Raw genomic sequence first — 25,401 nt, 5'->3', positions numbered from 1 at the left:
TTTTGGCTATACGCAAGTATGATTCTCAGAACAAACTCTTTGCACACCAGATGAATCAAGCATGGTTGATTTGCTCCAGCCTCATAACTCTGGCTGCAACCATCCTGAGGTCATAAAATAGTTACACTGATGGCTTCAGCAGGCAGTCCCATCTAGACTAGTCCCATCTAACCTGAGGAGGGAGACTGTTGTGATGCAGAAGGGAGGCCTTAAACTTCATGATGGGTGAAAGAAAGGAGAGTTTTCCAAATGGCATTTTGAAGAAATCTCAGAAAGTGGTATGTCACTCCAGTGATGTGGAATTTGATATGGAATGCTCAACCTAATGTTGTACGTACTATGCACATGATACTGCAGATACAGAGACTACCCGTCTCTTCGATTTACAAAACGATGAGATTTTCATACTGAGCCTTGATTGTCCCAGGGTCATGAACTTCCATATAATAGACACAGGGATTGTTTGGAAACTGAAAACAACACAGATTATCACAACGACGACAACACTAGTGCTGAAAAGATTTCCCTACTTTGAATGTAGACCTGAGTGACTCCAGTAGGTGAGGGCCTCCTGGCTGGGAGCCTTTCTGAGCACGGACAGATAGCAGACAAAATGCAACTCCAAGGTCTGAATGCAAGAGTGACACAAAAATCACCACCTGTCTATCCATATATTGATTAAATCATATTAACCTTTGAATGATCAGTACCAGTATCTATTTTTTGGGCTCTCTGAGCCTGCATCTTTGCAGGCTACCTTTCAAACACAAACATAAAAATCACCATAATTAGAGGAAACGCTATAAGTTCATTTCCGTGAAGGGGAAAAAAAAAAAAGAGTTTAAAGACTAGATGTTTAGACAGCCCTGCAAGCCCCCTTGTGACCTTACTCTGATATTTAACAAAACATTAATCTTCTTGCCAGCAATTATAAAGAATACAGTGATGTAGCTGGGGCTCAGTGAGTGAGTAATAGTAATTCCATTGTTCTCTTTTATTTATGCCTTGGCTGTACCAGGCAGATGAGGTAAGTTGGGGCTTTTTATATGTTATTATTCTGAACTGGCAATCCATAAAGGCTGATTACACAAATATCTGTCTGTTTCTGAAGCACTGTTTCACACCTCCTTCCAGCTCACGCTCAAAGCGTTTCAACATTATATTATGAAATCATGAAATACCCCCCTCTTCGTTTGCATATGAATTATAGTCTTTTTTTTTAAATACTGGTGTACAACAGTGACAGTGCCTTCTGAACGGAGGAACAAAACAAGGTGTTACATATTACTTCTTGAAGGCAGGGACTTGCTGAATAATTTGGTTTGCTGGAGCACAGTACAACCTCTCTTTTGAATTCAAAAGCTCTGAGAGCAACGAGTCTCTCTCTGGCAACCACAGGCCAGTGATTTTGTTTCAGTTGGAAAAAATAACAGGACCCACTGTTAAAGCATCAAGTTGAGAAAAATATGTTTCATGTAGCCATATTTATAACTAACATAAATGATCTTCCCTCTGCTTCTCCAGACTACAGCACTTGTGTATGCTAAGAACAGAGAGTCCTCATGTAAACAAAGAGTAATTTAAATAGTGTCACTCTCTATATATTGACATAGTTCCTTGCATCCCAGAAGGTTCCACATTGTTTACAGATATGTGCCATAAAGAGCCACTGAAAAAACAGCCACGGGGCAGAGTGTGGCAGGACCCAACAAACTGTGAGCAGAAATTCTGGTCCAGGCATGAGGATAAACACTCACCTCTTATGCCACTGAATCAATCTCTCTCTCTCTCTCACACACACACACACACACACACAGTTTATAAGGACTCATTTCACCAACATGCTAAACTGCATGGTACTCATTTTGTCTACCTCAGAAAAATGAAGAGCTAAGATGCTGAGATGTGAACCTCTGGTTCCAGGAAGCATATATTTCAAAGTTTCAAACATGTGAGATTTGAGCTTACTTCTGTGGAAGTTAAAGGCAAAATTCCCACTGAATTCAATATGAACTCCAGCAGATAGTAAGTTACATTTGCTTGTAGGACATTTCTTATTATCATACAGCTAATCAATCAGAGATCAGTATTTACTTTTTTACCTGATCCTGAGCATATTTCCATGTTTTCCTTTGAAGTGGCTTCATTAATAACCCATTGAGGTACTACATTATGTTTAAGGTTTTTTTTTAAATTGCTTTACAAGATAGACAGACAGACACATGCACACACAGTAAACAATTTCAAAGCTACAATAAAGAAAGTTGTGTTTGGCTTTAAAATCTGTGAATCTTGACTATACATGCTGCTGTCATTTAAACCGCTGGTACCACTGTAAGTAAGAGCAGAATTTGGCCAATAAATTTGGCCAATAAATATTGACCTGCTTTATTTATAAGGCTCTTCTCTCCCCTAATTCACTATTTGGATTGGTAGAAACAGATTTGGACCATCTCTTTGAATCTGATAATGTTCCAGAATCTAGATTTAGAGTGGGAGAGTAAAATGAGAGTGTCTCCGTGCTTCATTACATAACTAAAGAGTGATGGACCCAAGACAAGCTCTGACCTGGGGACTTTTGTATGGGCATGAAGAGCAGGGGTACACAGACAAGCCAGCAGTCTGATTTATAATATTTTCTCTTTTAAAGATGATATTTTTATAGTAATGGAGGCTTTCACAGCGTAAGTCGTAAGTAGGTGGCAAAATAAATGACTACAATAATTATTCTCTTTGTAAATAAACTACAACTTTTGTTTCCGGCATAGAGTAAAGATCAGATTCTCCCCTTGAATAGTCCCTTTCTCCTGGGATAGCCCTGTTGACTACAATGGGATTAGTGGAATAAGATACTATTCAACAGAGTCAGGATGTCAGAATCTGGCTCTGAGTTAGTACGGCTACAGTCTGACAATGCCGCCACTACATAGAATTGTGGCTGTGAAATCGCAAAATCCTTCACCCAGCAAGCTAGAATTTTCCTGGTGACCTATGTCTGTGTGAAACTAGACATGTTTCTCAACTCCCCCTAAAATTTGAGACCAGTCTCAAAGTCTTCATGAAATCATACAGCTTATTGCATAGCCCACCAAATCAGGAAGAGGAGGTGGATGAGGCATTTCTAGAAAAAATAGCAGAAATAGCCAAAACACAAGACCTGGTCGTAATGTGGGACTTTAACTACCTGGATATTTGTTGGAAAAATACTATAGAAAAACACAAAATTTCCAGTGAGTTCTTGGAACGTATTGGAGACAGTTTTCTGTTTCAGAAAGTGGAGGAAGAAACCAGGACAACAGCCATTTTAGAATTGATTCTGACAAACTGGGAGGAATTGGTTGTGAATCTGAAGGTGAAAGGCAATTTGGGTGAAATGACAATGAAATGATAGCGAATCAGAAAGGAATCCTACAAAAAGTGAAAACATGGACAAATTGCTAAGGAGGAGTACAAAAGAATAGCACAAGCATGTCCAGACAAAATCAGAGAAGCTAAGACACAAAATGAGTTACACTTAGCAAGGGACATAAAAGGCAATAAAGAGAGGTTATTTACATACATGAGAAGCAAGAGAAAGATAAATGAAAGTGTAGGTCCTCTACTTCACAAGGAAGTAATGGGCTTAATCTACAGCAAAGGAGATTTAGGTTAGATATTAGAAAAAACTTTCTAACTATAAGTGCAGTTAAGTTATTGAATAAGCTTCCAAAGGAGGTTGCAGAATCTCTCCTACTGGAGGTTTTTAAGGACAGGTTGGACAAACACCTGTCTGGGATGGTCTATATTTACTTGATCCTTCCTCCCACAAGAGGATGGACTTGACTTCTTGAGGTTCCTTCCTGCCCTATATTTCTATGTTCTTTGGTAATATAAGCATTTCATCTGCTTTTCCTAAAAATACAGCTGGTTTATATTTCTCATTAACATAATCATTGAATTTTCTATTCCAGAGTGTTTTAAAGCATGATCACAGTACACCATGACCTCACATGAAGTATCAACAAGTAAAATCTTCCAGGTTGATACATTATTACAGAAATCTCCTGAAATCAGATCCAAAGAATCTAATGTTATTCCTTACATTCTTTGCATAGGGTTAAAAAAGTAGCACAACAGAAGGGGAGAGATACATTTTGAAAAATGTCAAACTTGAGCTTTAGAAAAGATTCCCTCTCTAGGGCTTGATGATATTCACAAATGCACAAGCCGCAGCATCTCTGTGCATCTTGTAAAATCAGCAGCTCCACAAGCATGAGAGACAAACTTACAAAGGCAAGAATTCAGAGTTGAGGCTTAAGCCTTGTTCATAATTTGTTGCATTGTTGCAGCACATATGAGATATGTAAGACCCCCAACTGTTCGGAAACCCCTGACATGTCTCGGCACAATGGGGGTGAGTAAAGGACTGAATTGTAGCCATAGTCCTTCAGTTCTCTGGCTTGTTAAGTTTTAAATAAGACACTTAGTGTTATCTGAAAGAGCTTTTGTGCTAATGGAAAAGGAAGAAAAAAGGAAATAAAATAGCATTTTAGAAAATTAAATGTAATCCTATCTTCAAGGTGTGTGAGACTTCCCATTTTATGCCACTACATTTGCTGTGGGCCATCGTGCAAATAAACAAACACATAATTGAATAATTCTACCAACTCATTTTATCTTGTACAGTTCTCCTGAAATAATTTACACAGTAACATAAAACATAACAGAAGGCGCAATTACGGCCTACCGAGAAAGAGGTTTTTAAATTTGAATAAATATACATTTTATGGAATAGATGGTTGTTTTGGTCACCCTGGAATATCAAACACAAATTAAACTACATTTATAGATGTTTATCTTGTAAAACACTTGTCCAACTTTTCAATTATTACATTAATAACAGGCATTAAATGGTCTGATGTGATACAAGACTGTATATGGCAGATACTGCTTGAGATGTGATTGAATAAAGTACATGACCACAAAAGCTCCTCTTTGAACAACTGCAATCTATCACACCAACATGCAGATCTGTCATACAAAGTCTGGGACATCTGCTCATGTAACACAGCTATCAAATTGGATTTATTTGTCAATCACAGGGTCTGAGGAAAGAGCTGGGAATCAGCTCTCTTTTGTCACTGTCTTGTTGTATTGCCTTGACATGTCACATAGCCTCTCTGTGCCTCAGTTTACCTGTCTATAAAATAGGTAAAATAACGCTTGTCTGCTTAACTCACAGAAATGGTGTCATGATTAAAATAGGAGAATTTAAAAAACACTTTGGGATACTTGGAATGAAAAGTATTACATTAATGTAAAATATTATTAGTGTTATTAGTTACAGTATTATGATAATAATTTAAAATGCTGTGTTATGCCACTGGACCATGCAATCTAGTATTCTATGACTAGCTTTGGGCAGTAACTGATGCTTCAGAGGAGAGTGAAAGCCGAAAAAACACATCTAGACACTTATGTAGATTGGAGACCAGTGAGAGCTGAGAGTATTCATTGGTTTGAAAAATCTGACCCTATGTATCTATAGCCTCTCAAAAATTGGCACACTCAAAATTACAGGCCATTTTTGAAACTTCACATCCTAATGTATTGTGGAGGTGGGAGCTCCTGACTTGAGGAAATCCTATAGCATGTAGAAAGTAGATTTCTTGGGTTTTTAGACAAGGAAGTCATGATTCATTCTTTTGGACACTTCTGATGCTTCAGTATGGATGGGGAATTGGGAGGGAGTAGGTAACCTGGTGTAGAGTCAAGCATAAGGAAGGTGAGTCACCAAATCCTGGCTGGGAAAAGATCAAGAAAACAAAGATATACAAATAATGCATTTTTTCGGTTTGATGGTTGAACGGATTTTTTTTTTTAATTTTGTTAATTTTTTGGGCAAAATTAGTATTTTAAATAATTTAAAAATGAAATGAAAGTAAAATTCAAAAAGAAACATCCTTTTGTATAGAAAACCAAAATATTTAATTTAGAAAATGTCAAAGTTAAACATTTCAACTTTTTTGTAGGTGGGTTGTATGTGTATGTGGGGAGGACTGAAGTAATTTGGCAAATTTGACACAAATTCACAAAATGTTTCAGGCAACCCGAATGTGTATTTTTGGCAAAAAAGAGGTTTTGTCAGAAAGAGAGCTCTAAAGGAAATAAGTCCAAATGTTACCGGTCCTGTCCAGAGGGCCAGTATATCTTAACTTCCGTGTATAAATTTTCTGAAGAGCTTTGTCTTTGTGTTTTCTCTGGTTTGGCTCTATTTTCAGCTGGATATTTGCTACCTTTCGCTAAAATGGATAAGGCAGAAACGTTATTTTTTGGGTGTGATTTGACTTTCTACACTTGAGAATCTGTACTATGAGGAACTCGGCTTGAATCACACTTGTGGCTCCTATATGTAATTTGGGTGTAACCTTTGACTTCAGTTTCTTGTTTCATTCACATATTGATTCTGCTGTTTCAACTTGTCGATTTCACTTAATGAACATTTCCAAAATCTGTGCTTACTGCTGCAAGTATAAGTCTTGGTTCTTTATCAGATTGATTATTATAATGGGCTACTTGCTGGTCTTCCTACATCTACTGTCTTTAAATTGCAGTTTTTGCAGAATCAGGAAGCTCATCTGATTTTCTTTATTCCCCAACCCCCATACCACCACTTTTCTCAATTTCTTTTCATCACACAGGTGTTTACATTTGTCATACTTTTATCTATTCAATTTATAGTTTTCACCTTGACATTTAGTGTATAAAGCCATTTTGCAACACCACCCTTAAGATCCGGAGTAAAATTTTCAGAAGTATCTACATGATTTAGCTGTCTAAGCCTCATTTTCAGAAGTGACTTAGGCACTTGGAGTCCAAATCTCAGTGAAACACAATGCAACTAAAATTCCCAAGTCACTTTGAATAATGGAACTTAGGCTCCCAAGTTCCCATGGCTTTCAATGAGACTTAAGGTACAATTTTTAAAATGCCCACATCAATTTTGAAAATGGGACATAGGCACTTCTGAAAATATACCCTTGATCAATTCCCAATTTGAGCTCACTTTCTGATTTGCAGTTGGTACTCTCACATTTACAATTCTTTAAATCTGAATACTCAGCCATTGCTTGCATTTTTCCACAATGGAGGACTTCTCTTATGAACAGGAGACGTTCAGTATGGTTGATTCATTAAGGGAATTAAATTAAAGGTTACAATTCCTAGTTAATGGTTCTGCTTCTTAACTTATTTTTTGTGAGCCATATGCAACATATGACCACCCCTTAATAAAGTAAACCATGGAGACAATGTCAGTGGAAAACAGATTATATCCTATCAGTCAAACAACACTTTAACAGGAAAAAAGAAATCACATTTAGTGCTTAGATCTTATATGCTTTCTTCCCATTCCATTTTGAGCTGTGCTGAATACAGGGTTGAATTAGCAGAAACAGACCATCTCCTGAACAATTTCCATGTGGGTCTCTTGGATATTACCCTTATCCTTAACTTCAAAACCTATGGACAGATGGCCTTTTCCATTGACTTAAATAGGTTTTGGACCAGGTCCTTTGTACCCTTTTTTCTTTATTTTTCTAGCTCCTCTCCATGTTCTGCTCTGCAATTTCTCTCCTTTTTAAAAGCTCCCTTTTTCATAGATAACCATTATTTTCTTATATATAATTCCTCCTAAGTGCTGTAATATCCCAAATGTTTTTAATTCCATAAACTGTTTCCTGTGATCTTTTCCAGACAACTTCTCTGCATGGTTTCTAGTTTTCTCTGAGGCTATCCTTTTTTCATCCACCTCTTCCTCTCCTCACTTCGCCCCCACCATACAATAGCACTGGCTTCCTTTATCCATAGCTCATTTGTCTGTTTAGCATCTATTTGTCATCCATTGCCCTTGATGTTCTAGCACTCCTCATCTCTTTTCATATTCTCAGCTATGGCCTACTGTGGATACTTACATACTACTATGGAAAAACCAACCACTTAGTTTTCAGTTCTTTTTCTTCTAACTGGACATTTGCCTAGTTATCTTCAAAAATCTCCCTCTTCTCCAGGAAGCTTTAATATTGTCACCACGCCGGTGTGTACGGATCCATCATAATACAGTCATGGAAGCTGGCAGAAGAACCCCTATTTTAAGTTTACTGTTTCCTGAGGCTAATCTTTAATTGCAAAAATGTAATAAGACTTTTTTTTTTTTCCAGTGGAGCTACTCTATTTTCAGGAACATCCGTTTGCCTGATTTACACATGCAAAAGCCCATTCTGAAACTCAGAGTTTGGCATGTATCAAAAGACATGCCTTCTGTCACTGGTGGGGCAGATAAGGAGGCCCACTGATAATGTCCCAGTTAGACTAAAATACTGAACTACACATGCTAACTTAGAGTCAGTGAATATTGAAAAAAAACTAGCAGCGTCCATGGAAAAAATACAGCAGTCTAACAAGGTTAACTATTGGCAGAAAAATTCAACTGAATTGAAGAGGCCAAACTCTGTTCTCAGTGTTACCCACACTACCCTATAAAAACTCGTGTCAGTTTAACTAAGTGCAGAATTTGGCACAATATATTGACATAGTGATGCTACAGTGAGCTTCATCTTGTCATCCTACAATTAACATTTAATATTTGTAACGTGACGGAACCTAGAGCCAATATGTATTGAAGCCCCGTTACGCTAGACACTGTACATTATATAATGAAAAGACAGTCCTGCCCCCAAACAGTTTATAATCTAGGTATAAGAGAGACAACATCTGGTAGATACAACAAACAGATAGGGAGAACACAAGGTAAAAGTAATTTACATCAGCTGAGGAGCTGGCCAGTAAAATCAAACCTATGTGTAGACATCAAAATAAACAATACTGATCAGCAATACAGTTACACAAGAAGCATATCATACAATGAAAATAAAGTGAATCTCCCAGTTATAATAAGCAGTGGTCACAGCACCCCAGCTGCTTTGCCAGTTTTAAATTAGCTTAATAATTATTACGGTGTTGGAGTGGGAATTCATAGTGGTGTAGTAGTTCATTATGATCTCTATTCTACAATATTATTCAGCTCTGAAGTGTTCATTGGGAATGTATTCATGCTGTTAATGAAACGTATATTTGTATATACAATCTCAGACACCCACATGGTTTTCTAAATAGGATGCACTAATTTTTTTTTAAAAAGTACTGAATAAAAAGCCTAAAGCTGCAATCGGATTAAGTCACAGGATATCAGCATTGAATGTGAGGTCAATTTAACAGGAAGAAATTCATGTCTCTAATGACAAGTTTGATATAAGGAAATGAAAAAAGATCAAAGCTGATAAACATAAATGTATGTAATGAAATAGCGGTTTGAGAAGTCTGGGAAACTCACTTTATTTTCATTGTATGATATGTTTCTTGTGTAGCGGTACTGCTATTCAGTATTGTTTGTTTGGATGTGTATACATGGATTTAATTACATTAATTCAATTATTGCCCAGATCCTCAGCTGGTGTAAATCAGCATTCCTTCACTGACTCCAGTGGAATGACATGCTTTCACCGAGGCTGAAGATCTGACCCTCTAGATCTTGCAAATAGAGGGCAGTGGGCTTAACAGAGGTTAAAACTTCAATAGTTTGCTAACAATGCACAGATCTGTAACAGTTGTGCAAATGGCTAAAAGTTCTTGCTACAAAGATTTTTAATTAGCATTATAAAATTAATTGCAATTTAATAAAAAATGAAAAAAAAAAACAAAAAACCCAGAAGTGGAAAAATGGTAAAAGAATAAAACAGGCAAGAAACGCTCCTGGATTTGGATGCAATTCTAACAGTAATTGAACCAACATCTGAAATGAGTTATATAATTTTAAACATATACCAAAAATTATTTTCTTCCAAGCTTACAGCAAGTATAGAATCACTAGTTGTTGCACAGTTTTTTGCAATTTTCCCCTTAATCTTTAGCTTTAAATAAACAAGAATGTTAATTAAAAATGTTACCTTTGGCAGGTATCTCACCAGACATTCTATGTTAGCCAGGGCTAGGCTTAGTCATCAGTTGGATGGGAAACCTTGGAGGAAAATCCTTGCGCTATAAGAAGACGTAGCAATTCAGGAGATGACACAAAATTTTAAACTAATGGCCCAGTATTCTATTTGGGGGCAATGTAATGTCTGTTGAATGAGACAATCAAACCAAGGTCTTGATCTCTTGTGGTCCACTGATCCTCCTATGGAACTCTTCCTAGAAGTGTTGTTAACCCTGGTATCCTGGCTAGATTTCATTTGAAACCATTGCAGTCTGCCTTCCTTCAATTCTCCTTGTTTCTGTGGGGTAAGTCTAACAGCTGTGCGCTGTTAAATAACAGTGGTGTTTTTCCACAGTAATGGCTGCAATCTGCAGTTTCCTCAAAGTTGCTGAAAAGCTTTGAAATTCTTCTGTATGGAAGGCCTTGATTTCTAACAGGATTTCAGCTCAGTCTGCATTTTTGCACTTGCAATTAACTGAGCTTGCAGTTAAATTGTTAAGGCTGCGATTTTCAAGGAACCTAAGAAAATCAAGTGCCCAACTTCAATTGACTTCCAATGGGATTTAGGCACCTAGCTCCCTTAGCCCATTGGACATCCTAGCCTAGATGTTTCAGCGGTACCATTTGAACATGCAGTTAACTGGATCCAAAACTGCAGATGCAAAAATTGGGGCCAATTTAATGTAATGTGATTACACTGGAGAATGAATTCCTCCATTCGTCCACACAGCAGGTATAGGAAAAGCCATGGGGCCTGCTTTGAAACCTGATGGTGCCTCTAGGTACCCTGGCAGGGCAGATTTGTGATCAGTTTTTGTTATTTTGGAAACCGATGGGATGTTAAGTCTCATTGTTGGCATCACTTTCAATATATTTCATTATGTTACTGGTGAAGTTAACTGTGAATCTTCTGCCTTAACTGTTTAAATGCTGATTTGATATATCACAACATGCAAAATGCAGAGTACATTGTAATTTATCATTGATACCAGTTTTAGAATAAATCACAATAAATGTGTTTTTTGAAGCCTCAAGTGAGTAGGGGTTCACATACGCATAAAATACACATAATAATAAAGAAAATTATTTCTCACCTCAAAGTTAGACATGGATAGAATTCCTCTTCTAAGTATTGTACACCCTCTTGTCTGAAGTACAATGTGATTGGTACCTGACTGCTTACACTGTTCTTTGCATCTTGTGTAATACTCGATACATCTTAGCTCACTGATGAGGGGAGCTTATCGCTTAACTGAGAACACAGTAGCCATCTAACTTTAAAACCAAACTGGTCAATGTTTTTCACCACAAACATCTTTATATGGCATTTTGAGTCACGTCGTATGAGATTTTCTCATCCAAGCGAAAAAAAAGTTTCATTTTGATTTGAAAGGAAACCAGCTCCATCCCCCCAGCCCAAAACAATTTTTTATCCCTTCTTTAATTTCCCCTTCCCCTCTTTTCTGTGCAATGATTGGGAGAATTGGCTCCTTGCATGGGGGTGGGAGATTCATGGGAAGGGCACTGACACCTTCAGCTGGGCACGAACCGGAATTTCTAGTTTAGGGGAAATGCAGTGATTTCTAAATTTGTTTTCATTCTGAATCACAATGAAATGTTGAATTTTGAAATTTCTCACAAAAATGAAATGTTTGAAATAAAAAAAAACATATGAGGTCAATCAGAATGTTTCATTTCCACAAAAAACATTTTGTTTAGATTTAAAACTTCATATTTTAATAAATTTTGAAAGGAAAAGTTGTTTCAAAACAAAACAAAATCAAAAAAGTTCTATTCAGTTGTTCTGTTCTATTCTACGAAGTTTCATCACAATCAACAAGTTCCCATGTAAAAATATTCTGTTGGAAAATTCTGTTGGACCCTTTCGTCCTGGCCAACAGGCAGGGCTAGTGCAGCAGAGAGTGCATGCTTCGGCCCCTTCAGAGTCTGGTACAGCTCCGCTTCTAGTATGCTGTGTCCCGTATGACCACAGAGCCATTCTGAGACAGCCCAAATGTCTCTGGATAAATTTATTTCTGTATGGCCCTCTTTCACCCCCATCAATGTTGGCTTTGGCTTAAAAGTCACTATATAGCCTTTCATGTGTGGAACTACAGGTGAAACTGGCAGTGACACCTATAGTTTAGGTTACCTGACACTTTCCATCATAAGACCCTGTTTTCAGTTGTTTGTAACTTTGCCAAGTGTAAACTATTTGAGCTGAAATTTTCCATGCCAGGTGTCTGCCTCAGGCTGAATTTTTGGAGGGAAGTTTCAGTTAAAATGGTAAAACTATTTGCAAGAATGAGATTAGGGAAAAATACATTTTGTCAAACTAAAAAAAAAAATTCTTACAACGGTTTCACTGAGAAGCTCTAGACCTTCCATGCTTTGGGGCAGGGACTTGAAATTATAAGTATTCATGTAATTAAAGTATATCAAAATACATATGCTCTGGCAATCTTGATCATGGCATTTCCTAACTTTTGAGTGCTTGACTCTTCACCCTTAGTGTTCCTTTAATGGCATTTTTTGGCTAGAATACTATAAAAGTTACTGGTAGTTAAATGATTTTAAGCGCATGACAGTTTGTAAGGGGAATCATGTATCTGCTCAAGTTGCTCATACTCACCATTTCTGTACCATTAAGAGGGATTTCAATTGCAGCTAGTTAATTGTAAAGCTTTGCTTGGAGATTGAGTCCTGTATCATTCTATAATTAAACATTTAAAGAAATCTATGAAGTACAATAAGGGAATTCTAAAACTACATTCATTGTGGTTAGAAAGCCTATTATATGCTCAGAAATGTCAAAAGGTTTCCTTTGGGTAGTCATTACTTCCCTTATTTTCATAAATGAGGGAATATTAGGGTTTCACTCCAATTTTTTTATGCGTACAGTATATTCATATGCATTATGTTAGGCTACAAATTCCCATACAGACTGTAATCTGTACATAATATACTATCCAGAAACATAATAGAATGTACAACAGAGATGTTAGGAATAGAATATTTCCTATATATGATCATAAGATATCTACACTTAACTTAATATTACAAAAACATTTGGATGTGTTAGTTCATATATTTACATTTAAATAAAATCTGGGAATGATTCAAGACAAAAATTTTTGCATACATATAAAAGCAAGATTACATTATCTTGGGAGGGACAGTTTTTGGCATTTGTATGGTTGACTACTCATGAACAAACTGCAATGTTCATCTAGTGATCTTTAATTGTATATTAAGTTCAGAAAACAACTGTCACTATCTAGGTTACTACTTCAAATACTACACCCTATCATATTTGTATTGATTAGAACATAATGTGTAGCTAATGAGAATCAATCTGATGTCTACACTGTTGGTACATACCTATTGTGAAAAGTCATACATTACACAGACAGCTCCCCTGCATTTGGTTTACAATGTAGAATTCCCTATACAATTTTCCCTCCCTGCCATTCTGTGTGAGAATTTGATTATAGGTATTGATTTACAGTGTTCAAGGTAAATATAAAAAAACACATTCTGTGTAATGATGCCACAGTGGAATACATATCTGAACATATATCAATAATATTGCTAACATATTCATCTGTTTGTTTAGTACTTGCATTGCACTTGGTGTTGTGCAATGTCCTAAAATAAAGAAACACCCTGTCTCAACAGCTTAGGACAAAAATGATCAAACATCTGATTCTGCAGATAGGTACACAAACAAATAGCTTTACTTACCCAGTAACCCCATTAACTATTGTGTGTCTGGGAAGTATCTAGGACTTCAATGGATCTACTAGTGCTAGTAAAGTTACATGCATGCAGAGGTGTTTCCAGGACTGGGCTCTTGTTTAAGCAACTATGACAATACTTAGACACAGGGGAAGACACCCTGGCCTAAAAGTCATTGACAAAACTCCCACTGGTTTCAATAAGGCCAGTACCAGTATCTAATCCCTAAAAATATGCAGCCTCCTTTTTAAAGGCACTAGGTGGCCACAGCTCCTATTTACCTCATTAGGAGATGCAGATACTCAGCATCTCTGAAAACAAGGCCATGCTTTTTCAGATCCATGTGTATGGATTTAAGGTGGCACACTGTAGGCCCCTAAGTATCAAAGTTTTCCTTAAAGCAGTGTTTCCCAAACTTGGGAACCCGCTCATTCAGGGAAAGCCTCTGGCGGACCCGGCCAGTTTGTTTACCTGTCGCGTCCACAGGTTCAGCCGATCGCGGCTCCCACTGGCTGCGATTCGCTGTGCCTGGCCAATGGGGGCTGCGGGAAGCGGCAGCCAGTACATCCCTTGGCCCGCGCCATTTCCCGCAGGTCCCATTGGCTGGGCACAGCAAACTGCAGCCAGTGGGCGCCACAATCAGCTGAACCTGCGGACGCGACAGGTAAACAAACTAGCCGGGCCCGCCCAGGGGCTTTCCCTGAACAAGCGGGGTCCCAAGTTTGGGAAACACTGCCTTAATGCATCGGTGAGCATTGTACTATACTAAGATATTAAAATTATAGTCCTGTCCCAAAAAGTCTATAGCCCAGTGGTTCAGCGGCACAGTACGTAAGTTAAAACCATACGGGCTCAGAGGTAATTTATAGCCATCTTTTAAAAACTACATATGCTCACTTTCTTTTTTTCCAGGTGTAAGTGCGTAGCTTGGTCTTTTGGGCACAGATGCATTTTACACATTTTCTGCTCTCTTTGAAAGTTGTGCACTCCCCTTGTGTAAGTGGCAAGCCATTTCCGGGATAGAAGCCCAGTTTGTCTATTGAAGAAAAACAATTACACGTAACATAAACGGCAGCCTTTTCACACATATATGGGTCATAAATGAATGCAGAATATTGCCATTAGTTAGGAACTCCAAGAAGCAGACAAAAAAATCTCATTCTAGAAGGCCAGACTCTAACAGGAATATATTTGAGAGAGATCCATGTTGAACTTCAAAGTGTCTGTGCTGTGTGTAATATTTCAAATATGAATGGCCAAGATAGCATTGCTTTTTTTTTTCTGAACCAAAGTTTGAATGTTTCTGGCAATGGTTCTGGGAAGATCATGGCTTTATTAGCTAAAAGCCTCATTCAGAAAATAACCTTATACTAGCTTTAATGGATAAACAGTGATAGAATCCCTTAAGTGATGTATATTAAACCTTCTTATTTTAACATAAGTTATATTTTATTCAGTGCATCAAAGACAGTTTTCTTTTTGACTGGTTTCTCTATGGTTTATGTGTTTCTTCTCTTCTCTTCAGGCTACCTTCAAGAAAAATGAACTTTTTTCTCTACAGGAAGTTAATGTTCTTATAAAACGTGTGAAATCTTGTGATGTTGAAAAGTTAACCTTACGGTTTTAAAGCTGATCTCTTTGGAAAATATGGCTCTTATTTCTAGTTATATTTAATATTCTTTTAGCTCAAAATATTTGGCATGATTTCTCAGAAATGCCATTTTGCTGGGAATAAAAAAGAAAGAAAAGAAAAGAAAAGAAAAGAAAAGAAAAAAGAAAAGAAAAGAAAAGAAAAACGGTTTAGAGAATCAAGTCTGTTGGGCTCTTTCCGTTATTTACAAACTGGTCACAATACTGGCAACATTTTAACCCCTACAGCATGGTTACTCAGTTTCCCATAGTCAAACTGGCTCTTTGTTTCAGGAGTTGGCCTGTAATTAGAAGGTAACTGACATTATGTCACATTTCTGTACAAATCAATGGGAAATAATATTGGCTGTGAAAAAAGCATCCCCCCAGGGTTTATCATGAATTTAGCCTTGATTGTTCTCGTCCAAGGCTTCATCAAGGTCAAGTTCTTTTACTCAGTAATTCTTTTAAAGAATCTATGCTTAGTATGGGGGTTCTACCTGAAGTCCTTGGCAGTACACTCCGCAGTACATGTGTTTCATTAATACTTTGCTTATTAAGGATTTGATTCAGCTCCTATAGAAGCTTGTCCATTGATTTCTATGTGAACTGAATCAAGCCCCAAAAGACAAACAAGCTAACAAAGAAAAAAAGGGGGAAGCACATCCGTTTAATACACTAAATGTGTCCCATTGATTAACAGCTAATCTAAGGGGACAGATGCTGAAACCTATTTTGGGGAGCTACTTTATTCTCCTTGTCTCTGTCAATAAGGGCTTGATCCAGCAAAGGTGCTGAGCATTCTTGCCTAGATCCTCAGGCTCCTGACATTGAAATCAATGGGAGATAGCGACTTAAATGCCTCTGAGGAGCTGGGCCTCTGGTCGCAATACAATAAAGCACATAAAAAGTCTTGAGAAAGAAAGAATGGGGGGGGACCCAATAACAGTCTTCAAAGAGATTAAGGGTTGTTATAAAGAGGACAGGGATGAATTGTTCTCCATGCCCACTGAAGGAAGGACAAGAAGTCATGTAGCTCAATCTGCAGCAAGGGAGATTTAGGTTAGATATTAGGAAAAAACTTTCTAACTATAAGGACATTTAAACACTGGAATAGGCTTCTAAGGGATGCTGGGAATTCACATCACTGGAGGCTTTTAGAACAGGTTGGACAAACACCTGTCAGGGATGGTCTAGGTTTGTCCTGCCTCAGTGCAGGAGGCTGGATTAGATGACCTCTCAAGATCCCTTACAGCCCTACATTTCTATTAATCTGATTCAACATAAACACATGCTTAACTATCACCACACGAACAGCCCCATTGACATCAATGGGACAGCTCACATGCTTATGTACTATTGGATCAGACCCAGAGCACTCAGTCCCGTGCAGAATCGAACCCACAGGGCAGCCCTGACTTGTGTCACGTTTGTGTAGAATGTTGAGATTATAAGAAGATAAGGCTAATGCTGGTCTGTTACAAACTAGGACAGAAGTGATTTTTTGGCATCTCTTCAAAATGTGCTTGGATTGATGTTATCAGAACGAGTCCGATCATTAAAGCTACCAAGGAAAGTAAGATTTAGCTAAAATGTCCAACTATTTATGAAGGGCTAGATTCTGACATCCTGACTCATGTTGAATACCACTTTATTCCATGAACAGTCCCATTGACTGCGGTGGGGCTGCCCTAGAAGTGAGGTCCTGTGAATAAATCTTTGAATCTGGCCCTAAATCAACTGTTTCAGACCTGAGGGGGAGAGTCTATGCAGCTCCTCCATGTTGCACATCTTAGAACCCAAAGTCCAGGGGAAGTCAGGGTGAAGGTGGGTTTGCCACCTGTGTACCCTTGCCATCGATGGTTGCTCCAGGGGCTGCTCAGAGGACCCTGGCAAACTCTAAGTTTTGGCAATTTCCCAGGAGCTACCCCACTGGTTGTTGCATTGCCTGGAATCCCCACATTGATGGATGCTTTGGCTTTGCCCCTAACAAACCTCCCCTGTTGCCAGCCTTCTATCCAGCATGCTCCAGGGCTCACAAAGGAGTTCTCAAAAGGGAGCTCTATGGCTGTCTTTTGTAGTGCCTGAGCCAGAGGAATCCTCCAACAGCCAGAACTAGAGCTTTTAGTGCCACTTGATATTACTTACACAGTAAAAAAGAGCTGGGGCAGGGGTAACAATCTCGCCCCCAAACTCTGCAAAGGCCTTATAAGTCAGTCTCAACGGGAGACTGTCCAAGAAAGATACATTAATCCCTTTGAGTATGGTTGAATACTTAAACTAAAATACTAAAACTGGTAGACAGTACTAAATAAAAATGAGCAGAACAGACTATTACATACCCGTGGTACTCAAATAGTGTATACCCTAAGGGTATAATATTGGGCTCAACATTAGAGAAAACTGGTTGATCATACAATGCCTATTATTTCTTAATTATATCTATTTTGTGATACGTGTACCCTGCCAGCATTATTTAAAGGAAGTCTGATATTCAGAAATATGCATTGATTGGAAAAAAAGGGAAAAAACCCCAAAGTTATACACTAAAAGTAAATGGAATGGAGTAAAGGAATGGATCACATCATTAACGTAGGATATAGTTTCATGTGAGTGAAAAATACATACAGCAAATTGCATGGTGGCAAAAAAACAATTTGATTCCATACAGAAACCTTTCCTGTCTTAATTTTAATAAATAATATGTCAAACCCTGAGATTCTCTCTTAGGCCTGATTCCATAAGGGCAGATCCCTCTACTCACATGGAGCTCATTGCAGGATCAGGACCTTAGTTATTTCTCAATCCTTACTCAAGAAAGCTTCTTTTGATTTTGATGGGAGTTTGCCAGAATAAAGAGTGAGTTACAACTGAAGAATCTCAGGATTTGACCCAGAGGATTTTTTCCTTTTGTATTGAGCTGTTATTTCATTTCTCTGCTCTTTATATTTGCTGCTTAACTTCTCTTTTCATGTCATGTTCATAGTTCTGTATAATTTAGTTTTACTAATATTTTACCTGCTGTTATAACTCTTAAGTATTTCATGTATCTTTACTGATCTATGCCTGTACTTGATAAATATGTATAGTTTCTTTAAAAAATCAGAAAAGAGTTAAAATAAAGTCATGCATTACGCTAACAATGGCTGGCTATTTTTTAAATCAGGCCGTTCAAACTGCATGTCCAATATCATGGACTATTTTGCAAGTTACATCATTTTCAATACCTTTGTCATAATAAACATTTAAAATGTTCTATTCCATCCTTTATTTCAATAAATTGTATTAAAGGAATGTGAGGCATTTACTCATTCACTTGGCTCAGAATAAACCACAACGTTTTATAGGGTTACAAACATACTCTTTACATCCAGCTTGTTCAAAACACGGTTTCTTGTAAGCTTATTAGAACTTTATTAGAAGCTTAGCAGATTCCTGCCTCGGTTGTCCTCATCCTCCCTCTCCCATTCCCTTTGATTATCTGTTACACCCACTTGTTGTGTCTTGTCTTAAATTAGATTTTAAGTATTTTGGGGCAGGGACTGCCTCTGACCATGGGCTAGAGTTTGCCTTTAGGGCGGCCCAGCCCTGAACAAGGAACAGTTTGTAATCTGTACTAACCCAGGATTAAACCTGGAAGGTGTTGTGACTCAGACATACACCTCTGCATCACAATTCCTTTCCTGCTTTCTCCTTGCTCTGGGGTTAGCAATTTGCTCCTGGCCTATTCCAGCAGCAAATTATGCAGTACCCCAGCTGGCTGAGCTGCACTGGTTAGAATGTGGTACGGGTGCAGCAAAGGCTCTGCCCACTCACCACTCACCTACTCCAAGGAGGTAAGAAATGGACTCGTTGCCCTGCTTACCCCTATGTGCCAAGGACCAAGTGTAAGGGGTGTGGACAGTTCTTACTCCCTCACACTCTATAGTGTGGATGTGTAGTCCACTCACGGTCTAGCCACCTATCACTATTACTCAAGATTTGTATTTTATGTCCTGAAGCATGAGGTCTGTTATTCCCTTGAAACGTTTGTGACTTAATTTCCCAGCTTACTGCAGCTATTGATTTCAAACTTGTATCTATTCACTCCACCTTTTTAATCCTATTAAACTGTCACCATGTTTTCTTGCAGCAGTGAATTCCACAGGTTTGCTAAAAGTTTTAATTTTGCAAATGGTCAGTTTCATTGAGTGTCCCTCTTCCATGAAAATAATGGCTTAATCTTGCAGAGTCTTTCTGCATAAGACCTCCAACATGTAGCCTTTCCTATCCATCGACACAGCTGAAACTCTCATTCAGGTTCTCATCATCTTGCATCTCGATTACTGCAGCATTCTTTTCTATGACTTGACAAATGCTAGCTTGATCCATTGATATCTACTCAGAATGCTGCTGTAAAGATCATTTTCCTAGCCCATTGCTTTGACCACATACCCCTCTTTTTGCATCCCTTCACATCACAGACTCTCTCTTCTCTATCATACCAAACATAAGTTATGTCTCTTCTCCTATGAAGCGCCTCACATTTAGGAAAAGCCCCCAATAAATGTCCACAAAACTCATTATGCTCCTTCATAATCTTCCTTAAAACTCTTCTTTGCCACGAGGCCTACAAAAACTTAACAAGGCTTAGGCTTCTGGTGCACTGAGACCAGGCTTAGGCTGCTGGTGCACTGCCTATCATGCTGACCAATATAATCTCATGATTTCCTTGTACTCCCCCTTTCCCGCATCTGTATCTATCTATTGTTTCTTGTCTTTCTTTTAGCTCGGTGTTTGTCTGGCGCCTAGCACAATGGGGTCCTGACTGAAGCTTCTAGGAGTTATGACTATACAAATAAACAACATAATAATCACTGAGAAGGAGTGCATGACTGATTTACATTAGTCGAGTCACTATTCTGTATACCTTTGTCATGTCACCTGTTCTCACCTTCTCTAGTGCAGATCTTTTAACTCTCTTCTCATTGTAAGTCACTTGTTAAGTAACTTGCCATTTTCTGGGCCTTGTCACCGTAATTGGAAATGTCCTATAGCATACATTAGAAAATTCTATTTCTGCTACAGAATTCTAAAGAAAGATTATCCTTCCATTAATTTTTATAAGTTTTAAAAGTAATTTCAGTCAAGCCATATTATTTTTCCATAGCACCTGATTGGTTTCACTGCTTTTAAGTTTTGTAGGAGTTTTCCAATAGGTCAAACTTAACAATATCCATCTTGAAAAAAGATTAAAAAAGCAAACAAAAGAGGATGCATTAAAGGGTAACACATAAATAACACATCAAGAACACTATTACATTTATACCTTTCTACTGTAAACTAGCATCATTTCTGCAATTTTACTGCCATTGTCCACTGAAAAATATATTTCCACTGAACTCTATTTTCCTTACAATTGTGTTGGAAATGTTTACTTCTAGTTGATTTTGTAGTAGACTCATCTGACTATCCGTGATCTGAGAGCAGGTTGGTAGGAAATGTGTCTTCATCTGTGTTTGGAAAGTGCTTAGCACATTCTAAATAGCGATAAAATGGCCAATATGCTAGTCAGCCAGGAGTCTAACCTACTTGTAGCCAAATGAAAACAAGGGTAAAGGTGAAGCAGAGGTTAGAGGAATTCAGAAGGATGGGCCCAGACTCTTACAGGTTGTCTCACAGCTATGCCTGCTGACTGGCTCCTAGTAAAGGAGAAAGACAACATCAAACTGTTGTTATGATTTTTTTAAGAATCAACCAATTTACCAAATTTCTATCTAATTTCTTAATCAGACATCCTAGGCAGACTCTACATCTCTGTTTCTTTATACTAATAGTACTTTGTGCTGTCCTGACTTTGCCATGTGCATGGCAGTACAACATCCTGTATAACTACCCTTTTGACTGTGTGGCATATTTAAGGTGGCTCCTTCTTTGAATTTTTTTAAGGCTCTGCTCGCAGTTTCACCGGGACAACTCTATTTCTTTCTATGGTGACTTGCTCCCTGTGCAACCCCACTGCAGTCAATGAAATTACACAGGTGTAACAGCAGAAATGTGGTCCCTGGCTTTCAAATATAGGGGATATTGGTCATATCATTAAGCCCAACACAAGGGCCTTTTAATTTAAATGTAATCTGCAAAAGACCAAATTACCAGCAACATGTTCTCATTAATTCCTATAAGGGATGCTCAGGCTTTGACCCCTTATTGTTCTCCTTATCGGGAAGTGGCTGAGTCATAGTATTAATAAGCCATCACTCACTTAAATGGTCATTCACTGCTCCATGGACTAAAGACAGGCTCATCCTTTTGAAGTGGGACTGGGCAAGCAAGGCTGCTGTAATGGGCTGTGATTATTTTCACTATGAATGCTCCTCTGGCTTTGAAAAATTAAAAGGAGAGCTCGTTTTCTTTCTTGAGTATTTCTCACACTGGCAAAAAAAATGAACACTTTGAAATGTAAATGATTTAATCTTTGCAAACCTCTGCCTCAGAGGGAGCTACAACTTCATTTACAAAATGAAGACATTTTAGGAAATGATTATCATTGTAAAATTGAGGCCAGCAGGGGGTCTGAGTTCAAACTCTTAGGATATCAGCAGTGTAACAAGTTTGATCTTCCTTATTGCATTGCTTGCATTTGCTCGTGTGGGTTCCAGCAGAGAGACATTGTAAATGGGAATTTGTTCCCAGTAGTTTCCCTTAGTTAAATAAAATAGTTATGCTCATTGTTTAAAAAAACCCAACCATTCTAATACAATTCATGGCAAATAAAAAATAAGATTAAAATTATTTGGATTAGTACACAATTGGTGTGTGTATGTAATTTAGTACTTGAAAAGTACCGACACCTTTGAAGGTTGAACTCGTTTGTTTATCCACAGCACAGGCAACAGTAGTGCTATCTTTACTGTACTGTTGTGTCTCAGACCTGATCTGGCAGGACCACCCCAAGTGGGGAAAGAGTATTTCATTTAAATGGAACCATTCAGTCCTTGGCCTCCTCTGCTAAGACTCCCAAGACAATTAATGCCAGTGGTAGTGCTGGATATAGATTAGGTCCCTTAGGAACTGACAGAGACTACTGACTCCCATCACAAGGATGCAGATGGTAGCAGCTTTCAGTGATTAATAATCTAGACCATGATCTGAAATCTGATCTGGATGGACAGATCCCTGCACGCACATGCGATTCGACTGAGATTAGTGGCGCTCCATAGAGAAAGAGGGATCAGTCTGTATGAATTGTACCTTAGGAGGGAAGACGTTAGAGAAGATTCCCACTGGTGACTTTAGGGTGGGATTCAATGCTCTCTCACCCGCTTTACACCAGTGTAACTCCACTGATTTCATTGGAGTTGCTCCCAGTTTGCAGTACTGTACATGAGATTAGAATCAGGACCTTTAACTCATTACCTTTCCTCCTGAGCCAGCCTGTCTCCCAGCATGATTTACTCAAAAGCATGACTTCAATGTAAACTGTAAAGACACCAAATCTTCCTCGTGAAGAATCCCTGCTGTTACTTTGATCTCACTCTAAAAATTGAATGTATGCAACTCTGGAGACATTCAGAAGTGTAAGCAGTTGAATGCATCTATGCATCTACACATGCAAGGACAAAATACTGAATTTACCAGTATTCAATATCTGACCATGGTAAAAGTGAGTTGAGAATTAAGGGCTGTGTGTGCACAATGTACACAGCATAGATTGAATAAGTTCTGGAGAGCTAAGCCGTGGTACTGATCCAGACCAAACTTCTGAGGTTTTCCTTACACTAATCGTGAGGAGCAAAATATCTGCATTGTGTTTTAATATTCTATAAAAAGAGAGAAAAATATGCACTTGGGTTAAAAAAAGTCTGTTGAAAATGTCCACAGCATGTAGAAAAATAAAGAAACCTTTTAATAGGTTGCAAAAAAAAAAAAAGTGTAAACAGCATCCAGTATAAAGCCAGGCTCATTGCTTACTGTTTTTCTGGGCTTAAGCAGGTGTTTTGTTCATGTGCACTGAAGTGTGAGGCAGCTGTTCTCTCTAAGGTATGAAGGAGTCCATTGTGAACAACAGTCAGCTTTGGTTCCAAGGCAAGTTTGTAAATTGGACAATCCTAGTAACAGAGGTAAGGTCCACACACTTCCTTTTGGATAGGACTTCTTTTGCTTAGTTGAGCTACACACCTGACAGGTGCTTCAGACTCAGAGTCAAAGATGAGGGTGTGTAACCAGAAACAAAGGTGAGAAAGAAAGCCCTGTGGAGTAAATCTTTAGTCTTTAGCACACAGCATGTCAACTGTATCTAAATGATTGCAGTATAAATGTGCTATTTGGTGGTTTTTTATGAGTTCTAAGTGCCACTGACCTGAAAGATACTCATTCAGTGGAGGACTGACCTCTGACTGTTGAGTACTATGTCCTATGATATTTTAAATAGCTATTTGCATATGATGCCTATAACAGAAGATTACTCTGTTGGCTGATGGGCATTGTGGCTAGACGGGAGGCTATGGGACTGATGAATATGAAGGATGAATATGTAGGCTAGTGATGAAATAGCACTGAAGCGGGGTCCTGAAAGTTATACTAGATTGTGAGCTCTCTAGGGAAGACCATGTTTGTTTTACTTATTTCTACAGAGTGTTGCACAATGGAGCCTTTATCCCCACCGTAATAGAATTAATAAGTTTTTTTAATGGACTGTAGCTAGTGAAACTCCATTGAGAATTCCAGAGCATTCAGTGAATTCTGAAACCTCAAGTCTCAAATGGATAGGGTGCGACTTCCTCAACCTCTAAGGAGATTTGATTTGATTGTTACTGTTAATTTTTTCCCCCAGTCCTGGCCAACAAGACTTACAAATACTGGACCCTGATTCTTTTTGCAGGCTAAGAAGAGAGATGGTAAGGGGTTTTGGTTAAAGCAGTATCGCCAACTCTCATGATTTTGTCATAAGTCTCATGATAATTACTGTTTTCCTTAAAGCCCCAGCTCCTAGAATCAAGTGGATATGTGATGACTTCAGCCTTTATTCTTAAATAAAAAGTAAGTTTGTAGCTCTCGTGGCTGTGGAGAAAGCTACAAAATGTGACCCCAGCAGGCAAATAAAAGAACCCCAAAGACTCAAAAAGCCACAGGCAAATAAACAGAACCCCAAATCTATTATTTTTACATCATCTCATTATTTTAAAGCCAATCTCATGATTTTGGTGAGCCTGACTCATGATTTTTGAACATTTGGGGTTGGCAGTACTGCTAAAGTTCCTCCATCAAATGCTTTTATGCACAGCATTCATATAGATCAAATGTCTCAGTATGAACATCACCCTCCATGGACTGCCATTAAACGTGTGGCGATAAACTAATGACAACAGTCATCTTTAACGTAAGTTCCTTTTAGCTCAGCATTTTGGACAAATAACTCACTGTTTTACACTAGGGGTTGGGGGAAGCTGAAATAAATGTGCAACATGTTGCTTCATTCTCTATTACTGAGCTTCTAATTTTAAAGAAATAGGGAATTTAGCTACTGGACTGGGATTCTATAAGAACTGGCTGCTTTGAACTAACCTGCAAATACTCTGCTATGGTTAATTCACTATCAACGCAAACTATTTCCAAGTTGTTGTTTTCTTAATATTGTCTTTAGTGGCAGATATTTTACATATTAAAAGTATTTTTCATGTTAGCCTAATGAACATGAATGGCTGCTGTAATCCACCAGGGGAACATATATTTGGGTTTTCATTCATGCTTTAGAGTATTGTCACAGTTAGGCACAAAGGAATAATCTGATTGTTTCCCAAATAGCAAGAACAAATCGTGATTGAAGGATTCCTTCTATTTAAAGCTATGCTTTGCAAAGCCTATTGAGCATGTTATCAGAGTCATCTCTAATGCATATACTAACTACACAAAGCTGTTGTATAGATGCCATTCAAGAGCCAATTTAGTATCAAATGGTCAATATTGCTGACTTGCAGATTACAAATATCACAAGATATTTATGTTTTTATATTAAATCAGGTTGAAAATAAGAGGCAAAA

This window comes from Eretmochelys imbricata, chromosome 12 (genome assembly GCF_965152235.1).
Source record: "Eretmochelys imbricata isolate rEreImb1 chromosome 12, rEreImb1.hap1, whole genome shotgun sequence".
NCBI classification, from domain to species: Eukaryota; Metazoa; Chordata; order Testudines; family Cheloniidae; genus Eretmochelys; species Eretmochelys imbricata.
Note: the sequence above shows the minus strand (reverse complement) of the source record.